The following is a 23,198-nucleotide window of genomic DNA, read 5'->3' as shown; positions in this document are numbered from 1 at the left end:
AGTATGCACACGATGTGTTACTCGTTAACTAACAACAACACTTGAAAATTCATTAAAAAAAAAAGTTCGTAATTATAAGTAGTCAACAAATTTGCCCGAACATCTCACTGAAAATTTACTTCCCTTATAAAACTGAAACATAGGAAATGATCATCACATAAATGACTGGGACATGTATCACAAGCAAAAACTTGGCAATATGTAGTTTGATTATAGATGCTATCATATGAAAGATGAAATGTAGCACCAAGGAAACGCATTCAAACAATAATACTGTACAGCAATTACACGCACACACACACACACACACACGAATAAGCACCAAAAAACCTCGAGGACCAATCCAATTCCATCAGGTAACAACAAACTAACTAACCAGACAAAAGACAACTGCACCTTCAAGATGCGTGCCACACCCACCCGCCAATCAGAATGAAACATAACAATACAACTACGCATCTCATTAAAAAAAATGGCGAGCACATAGAGTTCTAGCAAGAAAACTGTTGACAATTGTAAACACACACTGCTTAATATAACCCACAGTTTTTTTATATTTAATATTCCCTTTTTTTATCACTTTTAATTACTGCACTGGATAAACAATTATTAACATAAATAACTTTTTACAAAGATGCCCTTTTCTTCATAATTCAATTTTTACTTGTTTTGATGGCTGAATCCTGTAAACATTAATAATCTGAAAAGCCATGCTGATTCTAAAAAAACTTGAAGATTATCAAAAGATTTACTTCCTTAGTTTATGGTTTAATGCTAAACATATCAAAAGATTTACTTCCTTAGTTTATGGTTTAATGCTAAACATACAAGTAAAATTGGTGAACAAAAGGAACCAAAGTTTCAACAGTAAAGGTAGCCCTGGCTACAGTAAACCCCCCGTATTCGCGTTCTCATGATTCGCGGACTCACACATTCGCGGGTTTCTCTGTGGAACATATCTAGCCATCATTCGCGGAAAATTCGCCCATTCGCGGTATTTTTCACTGAAAAATAGTCACTAATTACTGTATTTTCATATATTTTTCATGAATAAATGCACTTTTTGTGATAAAACTATTAAAACACTCAGGTATAAGCATTTTTACACGGTTTTTCTTGGTTTAAGCTATCAAAATGGGCAGTTCTAAGTGTTTTTAGATGGGTTTTAAGCATTCACGGATTTGACCTATTCGCGGAGGTGTGTGGGACGCATCCCCCGCAAATACGGGGGGTTCACTGTATTCATATTGCAAGAGCGCCAAGATATTGGACATCGGCCTGAACCATCCAGTAGACACACAACGTAGCCCTTCCTGCAACCCAAACTAAGCTAGGTTTTTTATACCAAATTTTTCTAATTTTAATTAAACTTTAAAGTGTACTACTGTCGGCAGTTTACATGATACCCAGTTTTTATAATATTGTACTAGACTTCAAAAGTCTTACACTACTTTTGTGTTTCAGTGAGTACTCAAATCAGGTTTAGCTTGAGTAGCTATCCATTTAACTAACCAACAGGTGAAAGACAGCTTCTCTTAGCCTCTCTTCCCCTCTGTTCTGTTTATCTGCATGGATTCATAAAATGTACCAATCTTACAAGTATCATAATCCTCTAAACCACATGTTTTAAATTAATATAGATATAAAAGAATTCAATCATTATGAAGACACACAATAACCCCCTTTGGTCCCCACAGTGCGAATAGAACAAAGCCTGATCCAGGCTACACATCACCACAAGGCTCTAAGTGGCATCATTGAGATGACTCATTTAATTTCCATAGATTACCATTAAAATATTTTCCAGGTGGGGCAACCTGAAAATCACATTCAATATATCCTTGAAAAAATACTGCCTTGTTGTCAATATGTACAATTCCATTTCTGGGAATACATCACAGCCAAAACCAAACTATAATTCCTTGACCAAGTACAAAAACACTGTAATTAACGATATTAAGCTTATTTTGCAAGTACCCTTTTTGGCAACTAGCATAGCTTTACTTTTTACTTAACATTTCTTTAACTTTCCAGTCACTACCAACAAATTCAAGTCATTTATTATCCACTCCCTCAAAATCATCACTGTCAATCCAGTTATGCACATCTGCCTTTCTAGCTTCATTAGAATTATTCACGAACAAAACCTCAGTACCCACTTGTACAATTTTCTACTCAGATATATCTTGTCCACCTATTCATTTTTACTATTAAGCAATCCTTATAATGACCAGTACTTTTACAAACGAGATGACGTAAAAACTTTCAGTTTACATTGTAGATACTGTACTGTATATTCTTTTATTCCGTAGATATGAATGCCACAAGCCACTAGCAGGTGTAATTTTCTTTGTTATTATACATTTGTGGCATTCCGACTTTATGGCGCTTGCCTCACGGTGCCTTTAACCCGATTTTTCGGCGCCGCAACCCAGTTTTACAGCGCTTATGGCAGCATAAGTGTTCTTTATTCCTATTATAATTATGATGTTCTGGTTTACGCTGATTTTTGGCTTACGGCACACCACCAGGAACGGAATCCCACACCCTAAACCGGGGACTGCCTATAACGCATGAATCATGGCATATATAATCTAATGCAATGTAAAAAATATACAGTATATACATAATCATTCTTGAAACTGCAAAAATAATTTACAGAAAATGTTCTGCTAATTTTGGATAAAATTTTAAAAATGAAATTAAAAATTTGAATGCAATATCACAGAATATTGTGGTTCTTGAACTTTTGAGACTGGTTCATATATAATAAAAGAAGTAGCCCTTTCAACTGAAGAAAATTTTATTCTCAGAACTGCAATGAAAGGTTTTTTTTACTCTTTACTGACCCTGACAAAAGGATCTCCCTATCACTGCTATTAGAAATATCACAATTTTATTGGGAAAGGGCACATAAAGTGACCCTACTTACTGCCACATACATAGTAAGCAAAGCTGGGTATTTTTTTCTTGATGCTCTGCTTATATTTTTCTTTCCTAAGTTTTCCTTTAGTCTACATAATCGTGAAGTATAATCAGATATATATAAAGTATGTATATATACCTGATTATATACAAAATAATATATATATATATATATATATATATATATATATATATATATATATATATATATATATATATATATATATATATATATATATATATATATATATATATATATATATATATATATATATATATATATATATATATATATATATATCATAATACAGACTAAACTTAGAAAAAAAAAAAAAAAAAAATATATATATATATATACAGTAGAATTCTGGACTTGACACTAATCTGTTTCAGTAGAAGCATTGAGATGTGATTCAGTCGAGATCCGAATAAATTTTTTCCATAAGAAACAACTGAAAACTGATTAATCTGTTCTCGACCACCAGTTATTACTCTAACCTTGCCTTTTTATAGAAAACATTACACATACATTACAATTAAATAGGCTCAGACACTTTTCTATGTTAAAATGTATACTGCATCAAAAAACTGGCCTATGTCCAATGCGGCCGTATTACCAACGGGAGACCGAGGGCTGTTGGCTAGGCTAGGTACTGTAATGTATGGGGTAGACACAAAAATTGTTGCTAATAATAGAACACTGAAAAACAAGCCCAATTATTACGGTACATTAACAAAATATTGAAAACAGGCCAAATTACGTCTGTTATTACAAACTTATGAAAAACTGCTTACAATACGTCGACAGTTTGCCTTTCAGCCATTTGCAGATGTAAACAAACCACAGCACCGCCCTGGTGGCTTGTTGCAGTAATATATAACTGTTGTTTAGGTACAGTAGTGTTTATGGTAAATTTCATACAGTCTACTGGAATACTGTACTTATATTACTCTCACAATACAGCTACTACACAATCCTTTACCAAAATTCTGAAAACTGAAAACAGTTTGTTGAGAGTAGAGTCAACTCATAAGGTTGGTGGTTTGGCATGCTAACGGCTGACATGAGTCATTTGGGTATATGTTGCTACTCTACTGTTCTATTTATAGACATTTCGATCACAAATTGTGTATATGGCAGTGAGTTTGAACGCTGCCATGATTGTGATTATTTGACTGCTGATGGCAAAAATGACAATATTTTTCTTTATATAATTATTTCTTCAAGAAAACAAGAATTTAACAGTAATTTTAAATTTAATTTAATATAGTGGTATGAAAAATTCCACACTGTCTGTCGTAGTGATGCATCATCACTTACGAATCCCATTCCCTGACCGCCCTCAAATGTGTAACTATAAAATCAATTCATAGTATTCAGTAGCTATCTTCATCATAACACTTAATAGCACGTTCTCTTAAAACGCGGAGCGAAGTCCTAGTTGGGAGTTGTTTTCTGTTCTAAAATGGGATTTATAAATGTACGACTGCAAACTGATGACAACATTAGTAACAATAAAGAACAACCCTTTCCAAGGTCGATGATAAACTGAATCTTATAGTCTTACTTATCGTTAAAATCCATATTTGTACAGTATTGTAATGATTATCAATGTACTGTAATGATTATCATTATCATCATTATTAGTATAATTGTTGATTTAATTATAATTTTTGGTGTTACAATAATTACAGTACTGTATAGCACATTATGATGATAATAATAATCATTACAATACAAATAATCCTACATTCTATGTTGTCAGTAGTAATACTGGTAATAATTCATGGCAATAATGATAAAGGTAACAGTACTAAAGTAAAGAAATATTATGTATAATAAGAAGATAAGTTATTTGGTTGCCATTCCATGTGAAAGTTCTTTTATATGCTTTAAAAGAATATTTTCCCTGTAATGAGACTCGGAGATTAGTGTTACGTGATAAAAGTTCTATAATTTTTTTTGCTGATGCGCTTAACGACTTGACGACGTGATTAACAATTATATTTTTTACTACAGTTGATTTACAAACAAGAGTAACAGATATGTTAGATTTATAAATGTGCAACTGTAAACTGATGATGGCAGTAACAATAAAGATCAACCCTCCCCAAGATCATTATGATAAAATGTACCTTATAGTCTTACTCATCATTAAAATTCATAAGTTGAATTACAATTATTTTGATCATGCTTGGTACTACTACTTGATCCAGCTCTATTTTTCATAAGATCAGCACACAAACTTTGAATCTTAACCCACATCACAGCCTCTGAAACACTATCACCAGCAATCTCTTTTTTGTTTATCCATACTAACAACAATTTTTCTATTTCATCTATTAGAGGAGGCCTCTGTTTTGTCAAACTCGTAACCCCCGTAGCAACACTAACACTTTTTATTGCCACTTTGTGCCTTAAAAATGTACTTATGGTGGATCTCAGTAGCTTAAACTGAGATACTAAATCAGTCACACAAATGAATCTTTCATACTTTTCAATAATCTCTTTTTCAAGTTCAGCAGTGGTTCTTACCATTCTCCTTTTCTGCAATGGCTTTCTTGGGACACATGTTTTTTTATCAAAATATAGTACAAAAAGCCATAAAACCTAAGGAAATAAATCAAAGCACAGCTGAGCAGTGTTTAAACGTGTGGGAACAACGCCATCTAGCTCCGACTGACTGAAGCATGAAACACTTTGTTTACAAAAATCATTTGGTTTATTGGTCGAATTCCAGTATTTTGTTCGTGCTCTGAGGCAAAATTTACTTGAAATTTCGCATTGAAATCCGATTATGCCAAGTTCTGATACAGTTATGGACTGGGGTTCTAGTGAATATATTTGTATATTTACAACAGAGTTCAGAAGGTAAAGCAAATGTGAAAACAAAAATACTTTTACACATGCTCAGCCTTACATTGCTGCTTTTGTACTGGGGTGGGCCAAAACTCATGAGAAAGGACCCATAACTTGGACAAATTTAAACCATAGCCATCATTGTGAATAACTCCAATTTGAGTTATGGACCCATTCTGGCACCCTTAATAACTACATGAACTGGGATAATTAAGCCAATAAAATGAAAATGTGAAGATTTTGAAGCCACACCAGACTGGAGAATGTTATTTTGCTATGACTACAATGTTACCCATCTTTCCAATTGCACCCTATCATGCAGTGGGCCCATATGTTAGCCAATAAACTGGCTTTTCTAGGCTTAACAAATGGTAGTTAATTCTAGGACAATGCATTGCTAATGTAACATGGATATCAAGCAATAAATCAAGAGGCATAGGCACTAAGAATGAAGAAATTTGTGTATTGCGATAAAGCTTATGAAGATGGTCCCACAGGAAATCTCCTAAGTCTATATTAAATCATAATGACTTGTGTATGTTAAAATAAACAAACTGAACATCAAAAAATTTGTAGGTCTAAGACATAAAAATACATACTCCAACAATGGTAAAAAAAAAAAAAAAAAAAAAAAAAAATCACAAACATTATGCATTACTATCATTTCCATGGATTAACCACGCCCTACAACCACTACCTAACTATCTGAGAGCATTAAATGCTCTATTTCATCAATGATGCAAAAAGGAAGCTTTTAGACAATAGTAATATATACCTGTCACTTGCTAAAAATCAGTCCTTGAAGGGGTTACAGTATACAAAACACCCTGCATAGCACATAGTGGCGGTACAAAAGGTTGTATGCAGCATCCTTTCAGTACTTTGCTTTAATTTCCTACTTTTTTATTTTCCACCTGTTCCTTTGGTCTCTTCCCACCTGGTGCTCCTAATTCCCCATATTTCCAAACTAATAAATAATTCTTTGGGTAAAACCTTAAAGGTGGTGCCAATGCCATAAGGCCTCATTTTAAGGTATGTTACCACTGATCTTATATAGTCAAAATGATTTGCTTTAAATTTTCACGTGGCATTATTCAACTACTGTAACATCTTAATTTCTCGGGTCAGACACCAAAAAATTCAACTTCTAAGTTTATCAAATCATGTTTAAAAATTATAATTTTATATCTAAAAATTTATGTATAAATTTATATAAAAATCAGTTGCAACCCAAAATGACAAATTTTTTTAAGTAATTTGTATTTTTCCTAACATACAAGCCCTCAGTCTTTACATGTGGGATTAACTTTCAGTAAGCTCGAAAACTGGCCTTTATAAACTTTTGCAAGATGGTTAAGGTAACAGCTCAGTGAAAGTACAGTACATCTTCATTAAAGAAATACACTTAGATAAGTTTCAAGATAATAAGACGAAAGGAAATATGAGCCTTCACTCTTTATGTATATTAACTGAAAATGGTAGTTATATTTCCATACATGAAAATGAAATCGTAGGGAATCATATAAAAGGTAGCGCATTTATTCGCATTTATCTACATATAACAAGTTGATTTACATACCCACATACCTTTATTACTGTATAGCATAACGAAAACATGGAATGCAGAATATTATATGTATATAAAAAAACACAATACGTCTCATTCTACATTTTCTGGTGATACTGTTTCCCTCACGAAAAAATAGTTATATTTTACTAGGGTACTAAGGGATTAGACCAATAGAAAGGTTTGCAATAATTTGTTACTCATGGCCATACAAGCGATGAAAAATATTGTTTATAAACTCCTCTGATAAGTTTTCTGGGCAACAACACTTTAGAGTGTTTGTTTGGACATTAAACTGTCTAAAACTGTCAACAACTAACTTTCAATTCTCTCTAAAAAATTACATAGCTGACACACCCCTTAATGTCTAAAACGGATGTGATCAACTCAACAATAGTACCCTAGAAAAAAGTGATTTATAGTATGGAAGCATAGTTTCTGTAAGCTTACCAGTATTTCTGGTTTATTTTTGGTTTATCTTGAGTTCTGCCTTTTACTTCATGACTAAGATTTTTTAAGGATAAAAGTACTCCATTTCAAAACAGTGGCAAGTAAACCACCTACATCAAAGAACTGCATCATTTACAAACATTTGCAAGGTGGGTTACTGATGGCTATGAATATAATTAATCTTGTCAGTGTTCATATAATAATTAAAAGGAATTTTACTTTAACATAAGCCATGAGACTAGGATCACAACAATCCACTCAAAGTAGTATGGAATGCAATAAAAAAATATCAAAGGCCATATGAGCTAATACCAACTGCCTTCAGTACCAGAAAATAGCTTCCAATACATTATCACCAGTGTACAAATTATAGCACTTTCTTACTGTAGTAAATTCTAAATATGGCCTAATAAAAAGCATTACTGCTTCAGATGATTATCTGATTACCAAATTTGAATACTGTCACATTATCTTAAATACATAAAAAAAAATTTACCTTTAGAAAATGGTGACTGAAGATGATTTATTGATACTTAAGGCTAATGAGACTCAAATTAAAATTTAAAATCTGTCATCCCCACTGTAGAAACACAAGTTGAAGCACTGATGGAATAAGAAAAGACAAACCAAGGGCATTTCTATGTCTTGCATCCCTCTCTTTCAAAACATAACAAAAATGCTACATTCATATTTTATCTGCTGACACTGCTGAGAATCTGCATGCACAAATTTCCATGAACACAGGGAATATAGGACTGCTTCCAACTTCCAAAGGTTGACAAACATTATTGGACATAAGAACACATGTTCTTCATACTGTAATTTGTAACCACAAGCTTAGAACAGTATCATGACATTTTTTATAAGACAAAATGACACTGCTACTGCATCATAAAAATGGCATTCTAATAAGATGACAAATTTTTAAAGTAATTTGTATTTTACCTAACAAACAAACCTGAGGTCTTTACATAAGGGATTAACTTTCAGCGCAAACTGGAGGCGGCCATTTAACTAAAAAACAAGGTGGTTATTGGTAGTTAGCTACCAATGGTAGGGGAGGAAACCCCGCCATCCAGTTGGTACGCATTCACTTCACCTTTTGGCCCAGGTAGCAGAATGAGGGATGTCTAGGAGTGGGTAATTTATGTCAAAACCTCAGGTTTGTGGAAAAAACTCTAAAATTACTTCTAAGCCAATCATTTGTTCACCTCACATATACAAACTTTTGGTCTTTACATATGGGAGATTACTTCTTGGCGAGAGGATTCTGAGCAAATCTCTGAACTGACTGATAGTTTGTCTCACCTGGGGCCTCTCTTCCTGGTCATGTAAGAGCAATGGAAGAGACCCATGACTCTGATCTGTTGAACATGTGTGATATTCAACTAGACCCTCTCTCCTTGGATGCGCATTAGAAAAAAGACATAACAGAATAAAAGAACAAACACGAAAGCACGAAAGCAAGACAAGAGTTGGGTTTGCTTTATATCAAAAGGCAAAACCAAGTTAGAGAAGATATCAAAGAAAAAGTCTCACAGGATAAAACAAGTTGATAACAACTACGCAGCAAAAATGTCTAAGAACAACCACACAGCAAGAAAGAGCGAAAAGTAAACACAGTAGAACATGTTGTAAGGTTACATTATTTCCAAATAAGCAAAATATCTCAAAACACAATATACTCAAAAAACAAAAGAATAATTAAGAATAAAGTTGAATGGCAGGCAGCGAAAGACATCTGTCTCAGGCTTCGGACAAATGGAAAAAGTGAACTGGATGGCAGGGATTCCTCCCCTACCATCGGTAGCCAACTACCAATAACCACCTTGTTTTGTAGTTAAGTGGCCAGCTCCAGCTTGCGGTGAAAGTTAACCCCATATGTAAAGATGATTTGTATAAGAGTACGAACACAAAATATTTCATAAACACAAAAGTTGTAGCCATGGTGTGTGTGTGTGTGTGTGTGTGTGTGTGTGTGTGTGTGTGTGTGTGTGTGTGTGTGTGGAGAAAGAGAGAGAGAGAGAAAGAGAAAATTATATGCATTTTCTAAGTATAGTATCATTAAAAAAATACACTATATATAAACTGTACATATAAAATTGTACACACATCATACATAAGAGTGAATACTCCAGGGGATATTATTGATTTACCTTGAGTCTAGACTTTGACACAATAGTTTCTTGAAAGTAAAAAATACAAAGAATTTCACTGCACAATGAATCTGAAAGCAAATAACAAGAGCACTATCAACTAAGGGTGATGCCTGAAATGATCTAAATCTCAAGCAAACTAAATTTACCATCCCATATAATAATGTGTATCTACTCGCCTACTCAAAAGCATTTGCAAAAGCTTTCCCATGTTTTGAAAAGCTAACCTACTTGCATACATATTTTTGGTCAATACCCATTCACACATATATATATGAGAGAGAGAGAGAGAGAGAGAGAGAGAGAGAGAGAGAGAGAGAGAGAGAGAGAGAGAGAGAGAGAGAGAGAGAGAGAGAGAGAGAGAGAGAGAGAGAGAGAGAGAGAGAGAGAGAGAGAGAGAGAGAGAGATTTTCTTAACAGGTAAAGGACAAAAACAGATGAGCCCAAAACAGAGACCCCTATCTGGAAATAGGACTCCTGCCCTGCAATAATGACACCCTTCAACTTGTTATAACAACTCTGGAAACAGAGAAAGTGAGTGCTAAAGGCCAGGAAATGATGGTATGAAACTGTGACCAAAAAAAATAATATCTGTACTCTTGACTTCACCTTTTCAAGTGTCTGTAGGACTGATATGCCTGGCAAGTACAATGAAGAAGTTAAAAGACAATAGCCCTTTAGATTACTTATACTGTAACACTCATTATGAGCCAAAATCCACCCCCAATGTCACATGTGACACTGATGTGCCATTTCCAATGAATTTTTCCTCATTACTTTGATCATCACCAATGACCCTAATACTATGATGCAAAAAGTCTCTGATGCTCCCCAAATCATGGCTTTCTTGTGGTTTATCTTCCACATACCTGCAGCCTTCCAGCTCAACAGTTCTGGTCCACTTAGGTTTGGGTCATCCATCTCTTCTGGTACCCACAGAAGCCAAGCTGACACTGTCACATATGATTCTCCTAGGAATTGTGTCAAGGATATACCAATGTTATTTCAGTCTCTCCTTCATCAGCATCCTACTTTCTTTCCAAATCATATTCAGCCTGACCAGTGTTTGATTTACCCTCAAGTGTCTTCCACTAAATTCCTAGTCAAGTGAATCTGTTTCGGATACCACTGTTCCTAATTATTTGAAAGATTCAACTGAATTATTTGCTTCTCTATCTACTGTTATTCCCAACCTCTGTGCATCCTCCATCTTCTTTACACACTGGGGTATAGAAATATCTTCTGGGAGTTGTTGCTGCACCTTAGTCAGCCCAGGTCCAGCTGGTAGTACCATAATTTAGACCTTGAACACAGGGTACAAGTACCTGCTGCCCTTCATGTTGACACCTATATAGGTAAAGGCTAAATCCACAATAATAAATATGGCCTTGCTCAAGATGAGCCTAGGAAATCACTGGCAGCAGGATGATGGATTATGTTAAGGTGTTGAATGTTGCATCCACAGCTTCAACTCTGGATGCCTGACATATGACCTTAGTTAAAACCAATAGGCAAAAGCAAGGGTCACTGACTTTAATCAGCTGGGAAGACAATACAAGAAACTGACTACCTTTTTGTATACTTATTCAATGGACCCTACATAGATTCTGCCTTGTTAATGCATCACTTGGCCCTCAAATTTTTTATTTTACTTCTTTTTAACATACCACACCAAAGTAAAGGAAAACCACTTTACAATGAGACCAAAACAAGTATCATAGCATGAATAGCAAGTTCACATACCGTGAACAATGTAAAATATCACTGATCACAGCTCCAGCTCAGGGACAGATAGGCTTGCAATGGCCGAGAGACGAAAAGGGTCAACATGAATAATAATAATAATAATAATAAAAAACACACACACCTGGAGATTTTATCCTGGGAATGAAAGCCTTATTACTGACTCAAGAGTGTAACGGTAACTAAGAATTGTAAACTTCACAGATGTTATTGAAAGAGTTCCCACAGACGTGAGTGATTCTGCATGGCTATCGACATGTTTCCAGCCTAGGCCGTTGTCACTTCACTCGCATGTCTGTGACATTAGTCTCTGTCATTCCAGAACTCCTCCCTGTTCACGCTCTCCCAGGAGGCCGTCTGATCGTTGTTCCAGCTCCCATGAACATGTCCTGTTGCATGTCTGCATCCGTGAAGACATGTGCGGTTACTTCAATCCAGTAGTACTCTACCCAACTCCCAACACAAACCTTGTTCAATACCTGCATATGTATCTGAACACGTATTCATACAAACAAAGTTCTTGTAAAATAAAAAAATCAAGCTTACAACTGACTCAAAATCCAGACTGTATTTACAATAAATGAAAATAGGTTGGGTTTATACAAATCCATTAATCATATTACATCTGAGGTTGAACATACTTGATGGTGCCATTCTGCAGCATGGAGATCACTTCATTATTGAAGTTTCTTTGAGGGATCTGAATGTTAGAAATCCAAAGGTAAATGTGAGGGTACCAATGGAAGACTTGCATCGGGAAATAGCTGATAGTACCCAAACCAGAGAACAAAATGGAAGGTTCTAACTGGTGCAAGGCCCCCCCCCCCAAAAAAAAAGGGGACACACCTAACCTGGAGAGAGAGGGCCAGTGGGATGCCAGATTTCATCTGCTGTATAACCACTCTTGGAAAAGGGTTTAAAGGATATCATTCTTTGGCCTCCTGGACAACAGGGCAATCAAGAACTTGAGGCTGCATTGCAGAGCAATGCACTTAAGGAGTGAAAACAATAATGTAACCTGGCTCAAACAGCAGTGCATACAAATCAAGGATAACAGCAGCTCCCTAGTTACTGATACCAGCTCTGGTTGCAATAGAGGTCAACTTATCTCCCAATGCCTTGACCAATTTCTCTGAAAAGTTGGGAACCATGGGGTATAAGACAAGCGTGCATTTGTCTGTCAAAGACATCGTCTTTAAAAGATCATACTAGGCCTTTTCCTATTTACTGTTAATTAGCAAGTAATTGATATATACAATGTCCATTTAGTACAGACAATCAACATACAAGAAAGAATGAAGCATTGAACTCTGGTCACGTCCTCAGCAGGAGCCTCTAAAGTCAATTTGGAACTAGCAGCACCAAAGATGCACTCTTGTCAGTTGAGTGCATCATTTGTAACACAACTATGGTACAGTGGACCCCGCCTATTTGCGTTAGAGAAATATTCAAAAATTAATGTATTTTCATATTTTTGGGACTAAATACACTTTTTTTGATAAAACTCTTAAAATACTCAGGTATAAGCATCTTTATAGGTTTTTTGTGTTTGAACAGTCAAAATAGGCAGTTATAAGCATTTCTAGAGGGGTACCAAGTATTCGTGGATTTTAGCTATTCATGGGGGGTTGTGATATGCAACCCCCCGAATAATAGGGGTTGACTGTAATTGTTTAAGATCATTTGATGACTGAATTGCAAGCAAAATAGCTGTTGTTATCTGATTCGGTTGTTCACAGCAAAACAGCTTTTCTCGTTCGGTTGTTTATGAATGTACGCATTTATGCAACGAACATAACATTACTAACAATACTTTTATCACTCTCTCTTTTACTTTTTTTACTTTTTTAACTTATTTAATTAAAAGATGGGATAATGAGATGGAGGAAGAGGTTAATCTATTGTAATCTACTCTCTCAAAAAAGGAACTTGCATGATACACAAGATACATGAAATAATTTTTTTTTTTTTTGGGGGGTGAAAATTTGAGGGTGCTTGTGATATCGACATAAATTGTAATTTTATAGTAATGAGTTTGTACTAACAATTCCCAAACTGCATGATATGCGTAACAGACATAAAACTCATTTTCCTCAATACACATTATTCACCAACAACTTCGCATTTATAATGTGTGATAACATCAGATATTGGCCCTTTCAACAATTCCCAAAACAAAGGCCTGGATGACCAAAGTAAAGTGATTGCTTGTCCAACAAAGTTGGCCTGCCACAACTCCACTGTATTTTTCTGCTTTCCTTTTCATTTACTGCCCAAGATAAAGATCCATTATAATATATTTATTCTACCAGAGGTTTTGTATGGGGAAAAACTCATTTTTCCTCAAAAGCCTTTACCCTCAAGTACAGTGGTTACAAAAGGAATTAATAGCTGGTCACCAACAACAATTTGTTGGCATGTATAATCTAAGGACAGGGAGGCTCTATCTCTGCTATTTCATTTCATTCACTGTCATACTTTATACTGTATAAGAGCAAAAATCTGGTTTGTGACTGAAAGTAATAAATGGAACTCTGCATCTTTTTAGATAGTGGTGATCATGGCCTTTCAATAATAGACGCGGATAATCAATCAGGGTTTTCTACAAATATATTGCAAAGTATTTGCCATCTGGATGACCAAAAGATAAAAAAATTTAGTACTAATTTTCAAAAAAAATTAATGTAAACATAAATATCAATAGATATTTTTAAATGCACATTTAAATAAGTCACAAAAATAGCAGAGAGAGAGAGAGAGAGAGAGACTGTGTATATTTTTAAGAGTAAATGTTTTAAGATGACTTTGAAATACTACAGTGTTTTAGGATGATAGTTTAGGGTTTGAACTATTAAAATAGGCCGTGAACTATTAATATAAGCATTTTATTTTAAGGTATATTTGGTGTTTCAACAACAAAAATAGGCAGTTACAAGCATTTTTTGAGGGGTTACCAACGCAGATTTTCGCTTATCACGGGTGGTTGTGGTCCCTAACCCCAGTGAATATGGGGGGAAATACTATGTATATAACTATACAAGTATATCTTAGTTTAACCAGACCACTGAGCTGATTAACAGCTCTCCTAGGGCTGGACTGAAGGATTAGATTTATTTTATTGGCTAAGAACCAACTAGTTACCTAGCAACAGGACCTACAGCTTATTGTGGAATCTGAACCACACTGACAAGAAATGAATTTCTATCACCAGAAATAAATTCCTCTAATTCTTCAATTCTTCATTGGCCGGTCACAGAGTTGAACGCTGGGCCAACAGGGTGCTAGCCGCCAGCTCTACCCACACCTCCAATGAAGAACTGTATATACATATATATATACTGTATATACACAGGCAGTCCCCAGTTATCAGCAGGGGTTCTGTTCCCGACAACGTGACGACTACTGAAAATTGATAACCAAAAATCGGCGATAATAGTGCCGATCCCTGGTTATTGGCGCTGATAACCAGGGATCGGCGCCAATGACTGGAGATCGGTGTCGAAAATCCGGTTATCGTCATCATTAGACAAAAGCGCCTTAAAACCGGATCGCCCGATAACCAGGGACTGCCTGTATATATATATATATACAGAAGCGATCCCGATTTCTGACGGGGGTTTCGTTCTTGCGCCGCGTCGTAACCGAAAATCGTGCGTAAGCGGAGGAAAATCGTCAAAATCATAAAAAACCGCACTTTTAATGCTCTGGGTGCATTGAAAGCGATGTAAACTGCATTATTATTGGAGTTTACAACAAAAAACCTTCAAATTATGATTATTCTGCGTTTTGGGCCATATTTCTTCAATCGGATCGATACGGCGTCGTAACCCCAGAACATGCGTCGTAAGCCAGGAAAATAATTTCTGATGAATATATTTGAAAAGCGTCGTAACCTCGGGCATTAAATGAAACAGGACTGCTGTATATATATATATATATATATATATATATATATATATATATATATATATATATATATATATATATAAATCTATCACATACACATTATACACACATATATAAATAAAGACAAAATCCAAGAAGAAACAGTGCTGCAAGGCCTTTAGGCGTTAGTCGCTTTAGTTAGCGTGATTTTGTCTTTGATTATATATTCATAACGTTCCATAGTTTTGATTCAGTTATACATTATATATATATATATATATATATATATATATATATATAATATATATATATATATATATATATATATATATATATATATGAAAATAAGGCCCATAAAACACTATTTAAGCGTTTGAAACCATATATTTCGGGCACTTGTTTCTGTGCCCCTGTTCACCTGGTAGAATATGGACAGGTGGAAGATTACAATGTATATATACAAAAACATGAAGGTGTATGGCCTTAGGCCTCCGATGTTGAGGTGGCGATTCTTAAAGGAGGAGAATGACCAAATTCCCTAGTGGTTTTTGGCCTCATTAGCTCCCGTTTGGCGATGGATACAGCGGTGGCGTTTCTTGGGTCATCTGGCTTAGATACGTAGATATCATCTTTACTTTCTGGGACAATAGCTGGGGGGACTTTAATGAATTTTTAATAGGCTAAAAATTATCAAAAATGGCTCAGACTTGTTATCTAGTTCCGACCATAAAATTTAAAACAGAATGGGAAAATTCCCTCAAACGGAAAACTGCCGTTCCTTTGATGTACTGATCATAAGAAAACAGAACAGGTATGCATTTACAGTATATAGAAAACCCACCTTGCTGTCTCCTTTTGGTATTTAAGTAAAAATTTTATTAATTTCTTAATGGAAAATTTCAAACAGAACTTATTAGAACTGAACCCCATAATCGATCTGGCCTTTTGGATGTTTTCATCTTTATTATGGGACAATAGCTTTATTTTGTTGTTGAAATCTATTTGTCTGTTGTGAAATGGGACCTCTGTAGTAAATTTAAAATAGAATGGGAAATTAATAGCCCTCTCGATAATGTGGACTGGATAGAACAGTTGCTTACAGTGTTGGAAAAAATCATGGTAGGGTGCAACCTATTCCTCAGAGGACTTAGGATATGTTCAAATGAGTACCTGGATCAAGAATTTAACACGATCCGCCAACACCTAACGCAACTGCTCTATCCACCACACATTATCGAGAGGGCTATTAATAAAGCGAATAAAATATACTACAGAGGTCCCACTCACAACAGACAAATAGATTTCAACAACAAAATAAAGCTTCCATACAAAATGATGAAAACATCCAAAAGGCCACCGAGCAACTCAGTTCTAATAATCCTTTCATTTTCCATTATCCCAAATCCATCGGGAGTTTGCTAAAGTCGTTAACGATACTTAAATAACAAAAGGGAAGAAGCCGGAGTTTACAAGATACCGTGTAGTAATTGTCATGACATCTATGTAGGCTGAGACAGGTAGATCGCTTCTCGCAAAGAATAACAGAGCACAAAAGATCAGTACGTTACGCTTTCGGGAATTTTCCTACATGTTTTCTTTCAATGGCTGTTGGGATTCACCCTTCTAGCAAACTTGTACATGGGATATTTAAACAGAACTTTTGTCGTCTATCAAACCCCATAATATGAAATACAGGGCATGTCATTAACTGGAGTGGGGCGGAGTTGGTTTTCAAGAGTAGCTGTCCGCACAAAAGAAAGATGCTGGAATCTGCTGTCATCAATCAAACCAACAATATGAACCTGTCAGGAGGACATTGGAAATCGGACGCCATCGACACCTTAATCCTCGGACCCCTCTTGAAGAAGATGACCCAAGAAACGCCACTCACAACGCCAGATCCATCGCCAAACGGGAGCTAATGAGGCCAAAACCACTAGGAATTTGGTCATTCTCCTCCTTCTTAAGAATCGCCACCTCCTCAACATCGGAGGCCTAAGGCCACACCTTCATGTTTTTGTATATATACCATTGTAACTTTCCACCTGTCCATATTCTACCAGTGAACAGGGGCACAGAAACAAGTGCCCGAAATATATGGTTTCAACGTTTAAATAGTGTTTTATGGGCCTTCTTATTTTCATATTACACTGTAGTATTACAGGAAAAGACATTCATATATATATATATATACACACACACACAAATAAATTCAGTCCAACCTCTTTAATGTAGCCCTCTGTGGTCATGTACTTCTTTGAATCAGCTGCCTTTACTGAACAGTTACATATGCCGAAACTTTCCATGGCAACCTTCTCATTTCAGAGAGAGAGAGAGAGAGAGAGAGAGAGAGAGAGAGAGAGAGAGAGAGAGAGAGAGAGAGAGAGAGAGAGAGAGAGAGAGAGAGATGGACCTTCTTAGTTACATATGCCACTGAAACTTTCCATGGCAACCATTCTCATTTCAGAGAGAGAGAGAGAGAGAGAGAGAGAGAGAGAGAGAGAGAGAGAGAGAGAGAGAGAGAGAGAGAGAGAGAGAGAGAGAGAGAGAGAGGCAACCTTCTCATTTCAGAGAGAGAGAGAGAGAGAGAGAGAGAGAGAGAGAGAGAGAGAGAGAGAGAGAGAGAGAGAGAGAGAGAGAGAGAGAGAGAGAGAGAGAACACCATGGAAAGTTTTTAACATGCGCTGCCCTCGTAACTGCTCAACAAACTAAAGGCAGCTGATTCAAAGAACTTCCTGACCACAGATGGCTAAATTCAAGAGGTTGGACTGCATGTATGTGTGAATATTTATACTGTGTATGTATATATATATAATATATATATACACACACACATATAAATAATTATATATATAAGTATAAAAGTATAAACATAAATACACATACATAAATGCAATCCAACCTCTTGAATTTAGCCATCTGTGGTCAGGTCAGGAATTTCTTTGAGTCAGCTGCCTTTAGTCCGTTGAGCAATTATGAGGGCAGCGTATGTTGAAAACTTTCCATGGCAACCTACAGCAGCAGTGTTTTTTGGTGATATTGTCTTTTTATATACTGTATATAGGTTCAAAACCCCTCATCATCTAAACCCCTTGGGGACAGTTTTTTTTTTTTTTTTTTTTTTTTTTCAAAGATTTCGGAACCAAACTTCCCCTGTAAATACACAGCTTTTAATGACTCAAAAATATAACACATCATCAAACAGAACAGCAATCTGCATCCATATGCGTATATCATGATCCTTAAAATTTTGTCCCAAACCATGATTCATCACATAAGACATATACAGTGTGAGATGCATTTTTACTAGATTACATGAGGCTATGCTTAATGTGCGAGGTTCTTTTTCAATAGATTATTCTAGGTTAGGCTCTCTACGCCTGTCTCTGTTTTGGTAGACACCACTGATAACACATATAAGGTCTAAATTAACTTTCACAACTAATAAATAGGCCTACATTCAATCAAACCTGTGGCCTGTCTAAGAATTCATCACTGTTTTTTATATTTAACAACCAATTACTATGGCATGCAAGATGCTAGCATAAACTACACCCAGGCCTGACATAAACAACTGAATTGAGAACCAACCATTTACTGTTGTTAGTTACCATAACTAACAAACTTTTGATTTATTAAGAGTTATGCTATACTTACTGACATTAAAAATTTTATAATATTCAATGGTCATTTCCATAAATAAAAATAAAATAAACTTCACACAATGAAGATGAAAGTGTTAAGAAAGTATTCCACTAAATTTAAGGCTATAGTTGTGGCTGGAGAACCGAATAATATGCGGGCCACAAAATGTTTTGGAAGAGGCAAAAGCAACACCTGAAACTGCAAAATCACACCTTTCCTTCATTTAATTTACTGCAATTATAAACAAATTTGCATTTTTAAAATATAACTTCCATAATTTGAGAAAAACACTTTACTCGATACTTTTCATTTAGCAACTACAGTAATGGCAGTGATGATGTCAGTAAAGCACAATCATCTGATGATTTCAAGAATGTAAGCTTTACCAAAATGCATATGGCACATGATCACTATGCTCATAAATTAACATGATAATATGACAATACATGAAATATAACTGCATGGATCAAGTAAAAAAAAAAAAAAAAGTTTGATTAAATTACCATTATTCTCTCTCTCTCTCGTGTGCAGAGGTTTTTCTGGGGAGATTTCTGTTCTCTGGCAGTGGCCTGGTTCCAAGGGTGATGGCTTAAAGTTTGTGTGTGTGTGTGTGTGTGTGACTAAATATTCTCAAACAGATATGCAAATAAAAAGCAATAAAGGATAATTATTATAGTCATCATTTTCACCAACTCACCTAGTAGGGATGTAACATATACATATGCATGTGTGTGTATGTGTGTGCATATATAATATATATATATATATATATATATATATATCATATATATATATATATATATATATATATATATATATATATACACCCTAATAGTGATGTAATGTACATAAGCATGTGTATATGTGCATATATATATATATATATATATATATATATATATATATATATATATATATATACACACACATAAAGGCAGTCCCTGATTATCGGCGGGGTTCCGTTCGAGGGTGTGATGATAACCCGAAAATCACCGCTACCGGTAGCGATTTTCAGGGTTATCAGCGGCGCTGATTTCAGATATCGCAGCCTCTGTTAGGCATGTATTGGCGCCAATACCCAATTATTGGCGCTGATGAGCAGAAATTGGCAATTTTGAGCGCTGAAAATTGCTGATTTTTAAGTTTGCTAAGACAAGCCCGTAAATCAGTTATGTTAACTGGGGACTGCCTGTATATATATATATATATATATATATATATATATATATATATATAATGTAATAAGATGAAACAAAGGCTTAGAAGCAGTCACTTATTTCCAAAGTTTCATAATGTCTTCATACATTTACAAGAGCTGTTCAGTGGAAGTGTAGGGACTTATTCCTCACACTCCCATTGAATAGCCTTTCAATGTAATCAGAAAGAAGAGAGAGAAAGTGTTGGTCAGAAAGAGAGAGAGGGACTGTGTAGTAGATGGTAACTGCATTTGCAATTTAGAAGGAACTAAAGACGATTCTTATTCAATTTTCAAACTCAAATAGCCTAATTTAAAAATCATTTTTACTATTAGAGCTGATGTACATTGCTCTTCTCTGACTTAATCTCTTGAGCAGATAATACTGGAGAACATTATGCCAGTGGTTTTTCTTTAACCAAAACAACAACAGAAATGAATGAAGCAGCTTGCTTTTTCTTGAATTTTACCATCTTTCATTTCTACATTTATACTACATACAGCAACCTTCAATCCTTGTGTTTTGAGCAGAGCATTTCCCACAATCAGGCATTGTATGTATTTCAAGTAATTGGCACGTAATGGTTCTAATTACAATTCCACAGTTCTTTCCCGGTCACACACCTACACCAACTTCCTTGTATTTATGGTGACAATTTGAAATAAATTGACTGTTTTCAACAAAACTTTATTCATTAAGGCATATACGTTACACTTCAACACACACTGCATACTTAGAAAACAAGAAAAGCTACACATCACTTTGTATGTACATAAGTGTGGATTAGACGATATGGCAACAAGATTGTACTTCAGGTACCAAGTTGAAGGCACTGGCCAAAGTCAAATTACCTGCACCCATACAACCTTGAAAATTTGACTAAAAGTAACCACCAATCAGAAAGCTACATTAAGTTACATTCCATTTGCTTCTTTAATAAAATAATGAATGCAGGTTATAACAACTGTTGGCTTGGTTTAAAATAAACGACTAGACCATCCTGTGTACTCATTCTCTTGGAATCATGGGACGAACTACCCTTTCAAGTATTTACGTTTAATAACATTAATATATAAATTTTGGCAAATGATGATAATTAGTTACATTTACTATACCTTAAAACAAAACCTACTACAGCAAATTGGAAAAATATGACTCCAACTGAAGAATTTTTAATACACTCTTCAAAGTAAAAATTAATTTTCACACGACAAAAATGCACACTGGATGTTCTTACAGAAGTTCTATATAAAAATTTACCATAAAAACTAACTAACGTTGCGGTGGGAACTTTGCATGCATAACTTTATCCCAGCCCCTATGGGCACTTTTCAACAACTTTTAATGTAAGGCACATAGTCTCTCATTATTAAAGGCACAGGGTTTCCATAACATGGAGGAATATAGCAGTATGAACCAGTTGCTATTTTACACATTGATGTAAGATTTTTTGAATAAAGGTGAAATAAAAAAATCTTGACAATAACCAAAACAGTAACTAAAACTTGAAGGATCAACAAGAGAAAGTTGCAAGTTCAACCCCAAAGCTTAAATTCCTCAGAGTAATTTAACTGTAACTTTACTCATTTATGGCACTCTTAAAAATTAGTGTACTAAGTAACACATTTTTGTGTATGTTATGTAATGGCATACATATATAGTATGTACTTATATGCATATAATGCATATGCCTTCTGGGGCAAGGCTTATCCAATGCAACTGAACCAAGTTAATGTAGTTTACACACTGATTATATTGTGTGTGTCACTTGTAATCTTTAATGACTCATACTTAATGATATCAGGAAAATGGTAAAATGTGTTGAAGTATAGATCCATCAATATGGAATGAAAGAAATCCAAAATAACTGGATCAACCTTCTAACTTTTTCCTGCAATCATTACGAGCAGATACAAATTACAATGACAAAATTCAAAGTCTATAAAAAATAAAAATGGTAAATTGCAAAAACAAATTAAATATACCTTTATATATTGTTCAACTATATTCTGTATGCTGTAAATGTGTATTTATACAATTTGCATACCCACACATATATACTTTTAAAATAAAACCTGGAGAAAAATTATGAGGGATTACTACTGTAGAACTGTATATTAATCCTTTGGCACTAAAATGACTAAAATATATTCAGAATGCTGTCCAATATGGTACTGTAAATTTTTCACCTAAGGAAGTTAGCTGGACCAAGTTTAATCACCATAATGTCATTTTATAAAAATCAATTATACACACTTTCTGTCATACAGTTCGAATCTTTTCTCAATAAGAATAGGTGTGAGTAATATAACACTGAAATTTACATTATGTTGTGCATGAACTGGATATGGGCACAGAAACCTTGGATCCCTTCTCCCTTAATTCCATGACTTCAAACACCTGAAACTCATTTCAAAAGATAAAGAGACTGACTAGTTGAGACACTATGCCTTCTGGATGAAATACCACTATTGCAATGGAACAGCATTCTATAGAGCATTCTTGAAATTTCATTGCACAATTCTTATTGAGATGGGGTAATGCAAGGAAAAATTTTCTAATAAAATTGGAAACTGTTAGGCCTCTTGTATGTCATGTTCCTTTGTATTTAAAAGGGCCCCAAACCTCATAAAGTAAAGGGAAGAAGAAAAAATACACTAGTAACTTAATAGCTATCAATCTACATTTGAACTAACACTCAACACACAATACTAGGACCAACTCTTCCTGTACACAGTGAGCCCAAACTGTTGATCTTCAGTAAGAATGAA

General features: G+C 35.0%; 1 protein-coding gene across 16 annotated transcripts in view; it reads right to left on the bottom strand.

The window, feature by feature from the left end:
- Nucleotides 1-23,198, bottom strand: part of LOC136835369 (broad-complex core protein isoforms 1/2/3/4/5-like) — a 946,407-nt gene that overhangs the window by 255,784 nt on the left and 667,425 nt on the right. The gene's annotated exons all lie outside the window — the stretch shown is intronic.

The sequence above is a fragment of the Macrobrachium rosenbergii genome, chromosome 55, assembly GCF_040412425.1.
Source record: "Macrobrachium rosenbergii isolate ZJJX-2024 chromosome 55, ASM4041242v1, whole genome shotgun sequence".
In the NCBI taxonomy this organism is placed as follows: domain Eukaryota; kingdom Metazoa; phylum Arthropoda; class Malacostraca; order Decapoda; family Palaemonidae; genus Macrobrachium; species Macrobrachium rosenbergii.
Note: the sequence above shows the minus strand (reverse complement) of the source record. Positions and strands in the feature narration are given on the sequence as shown.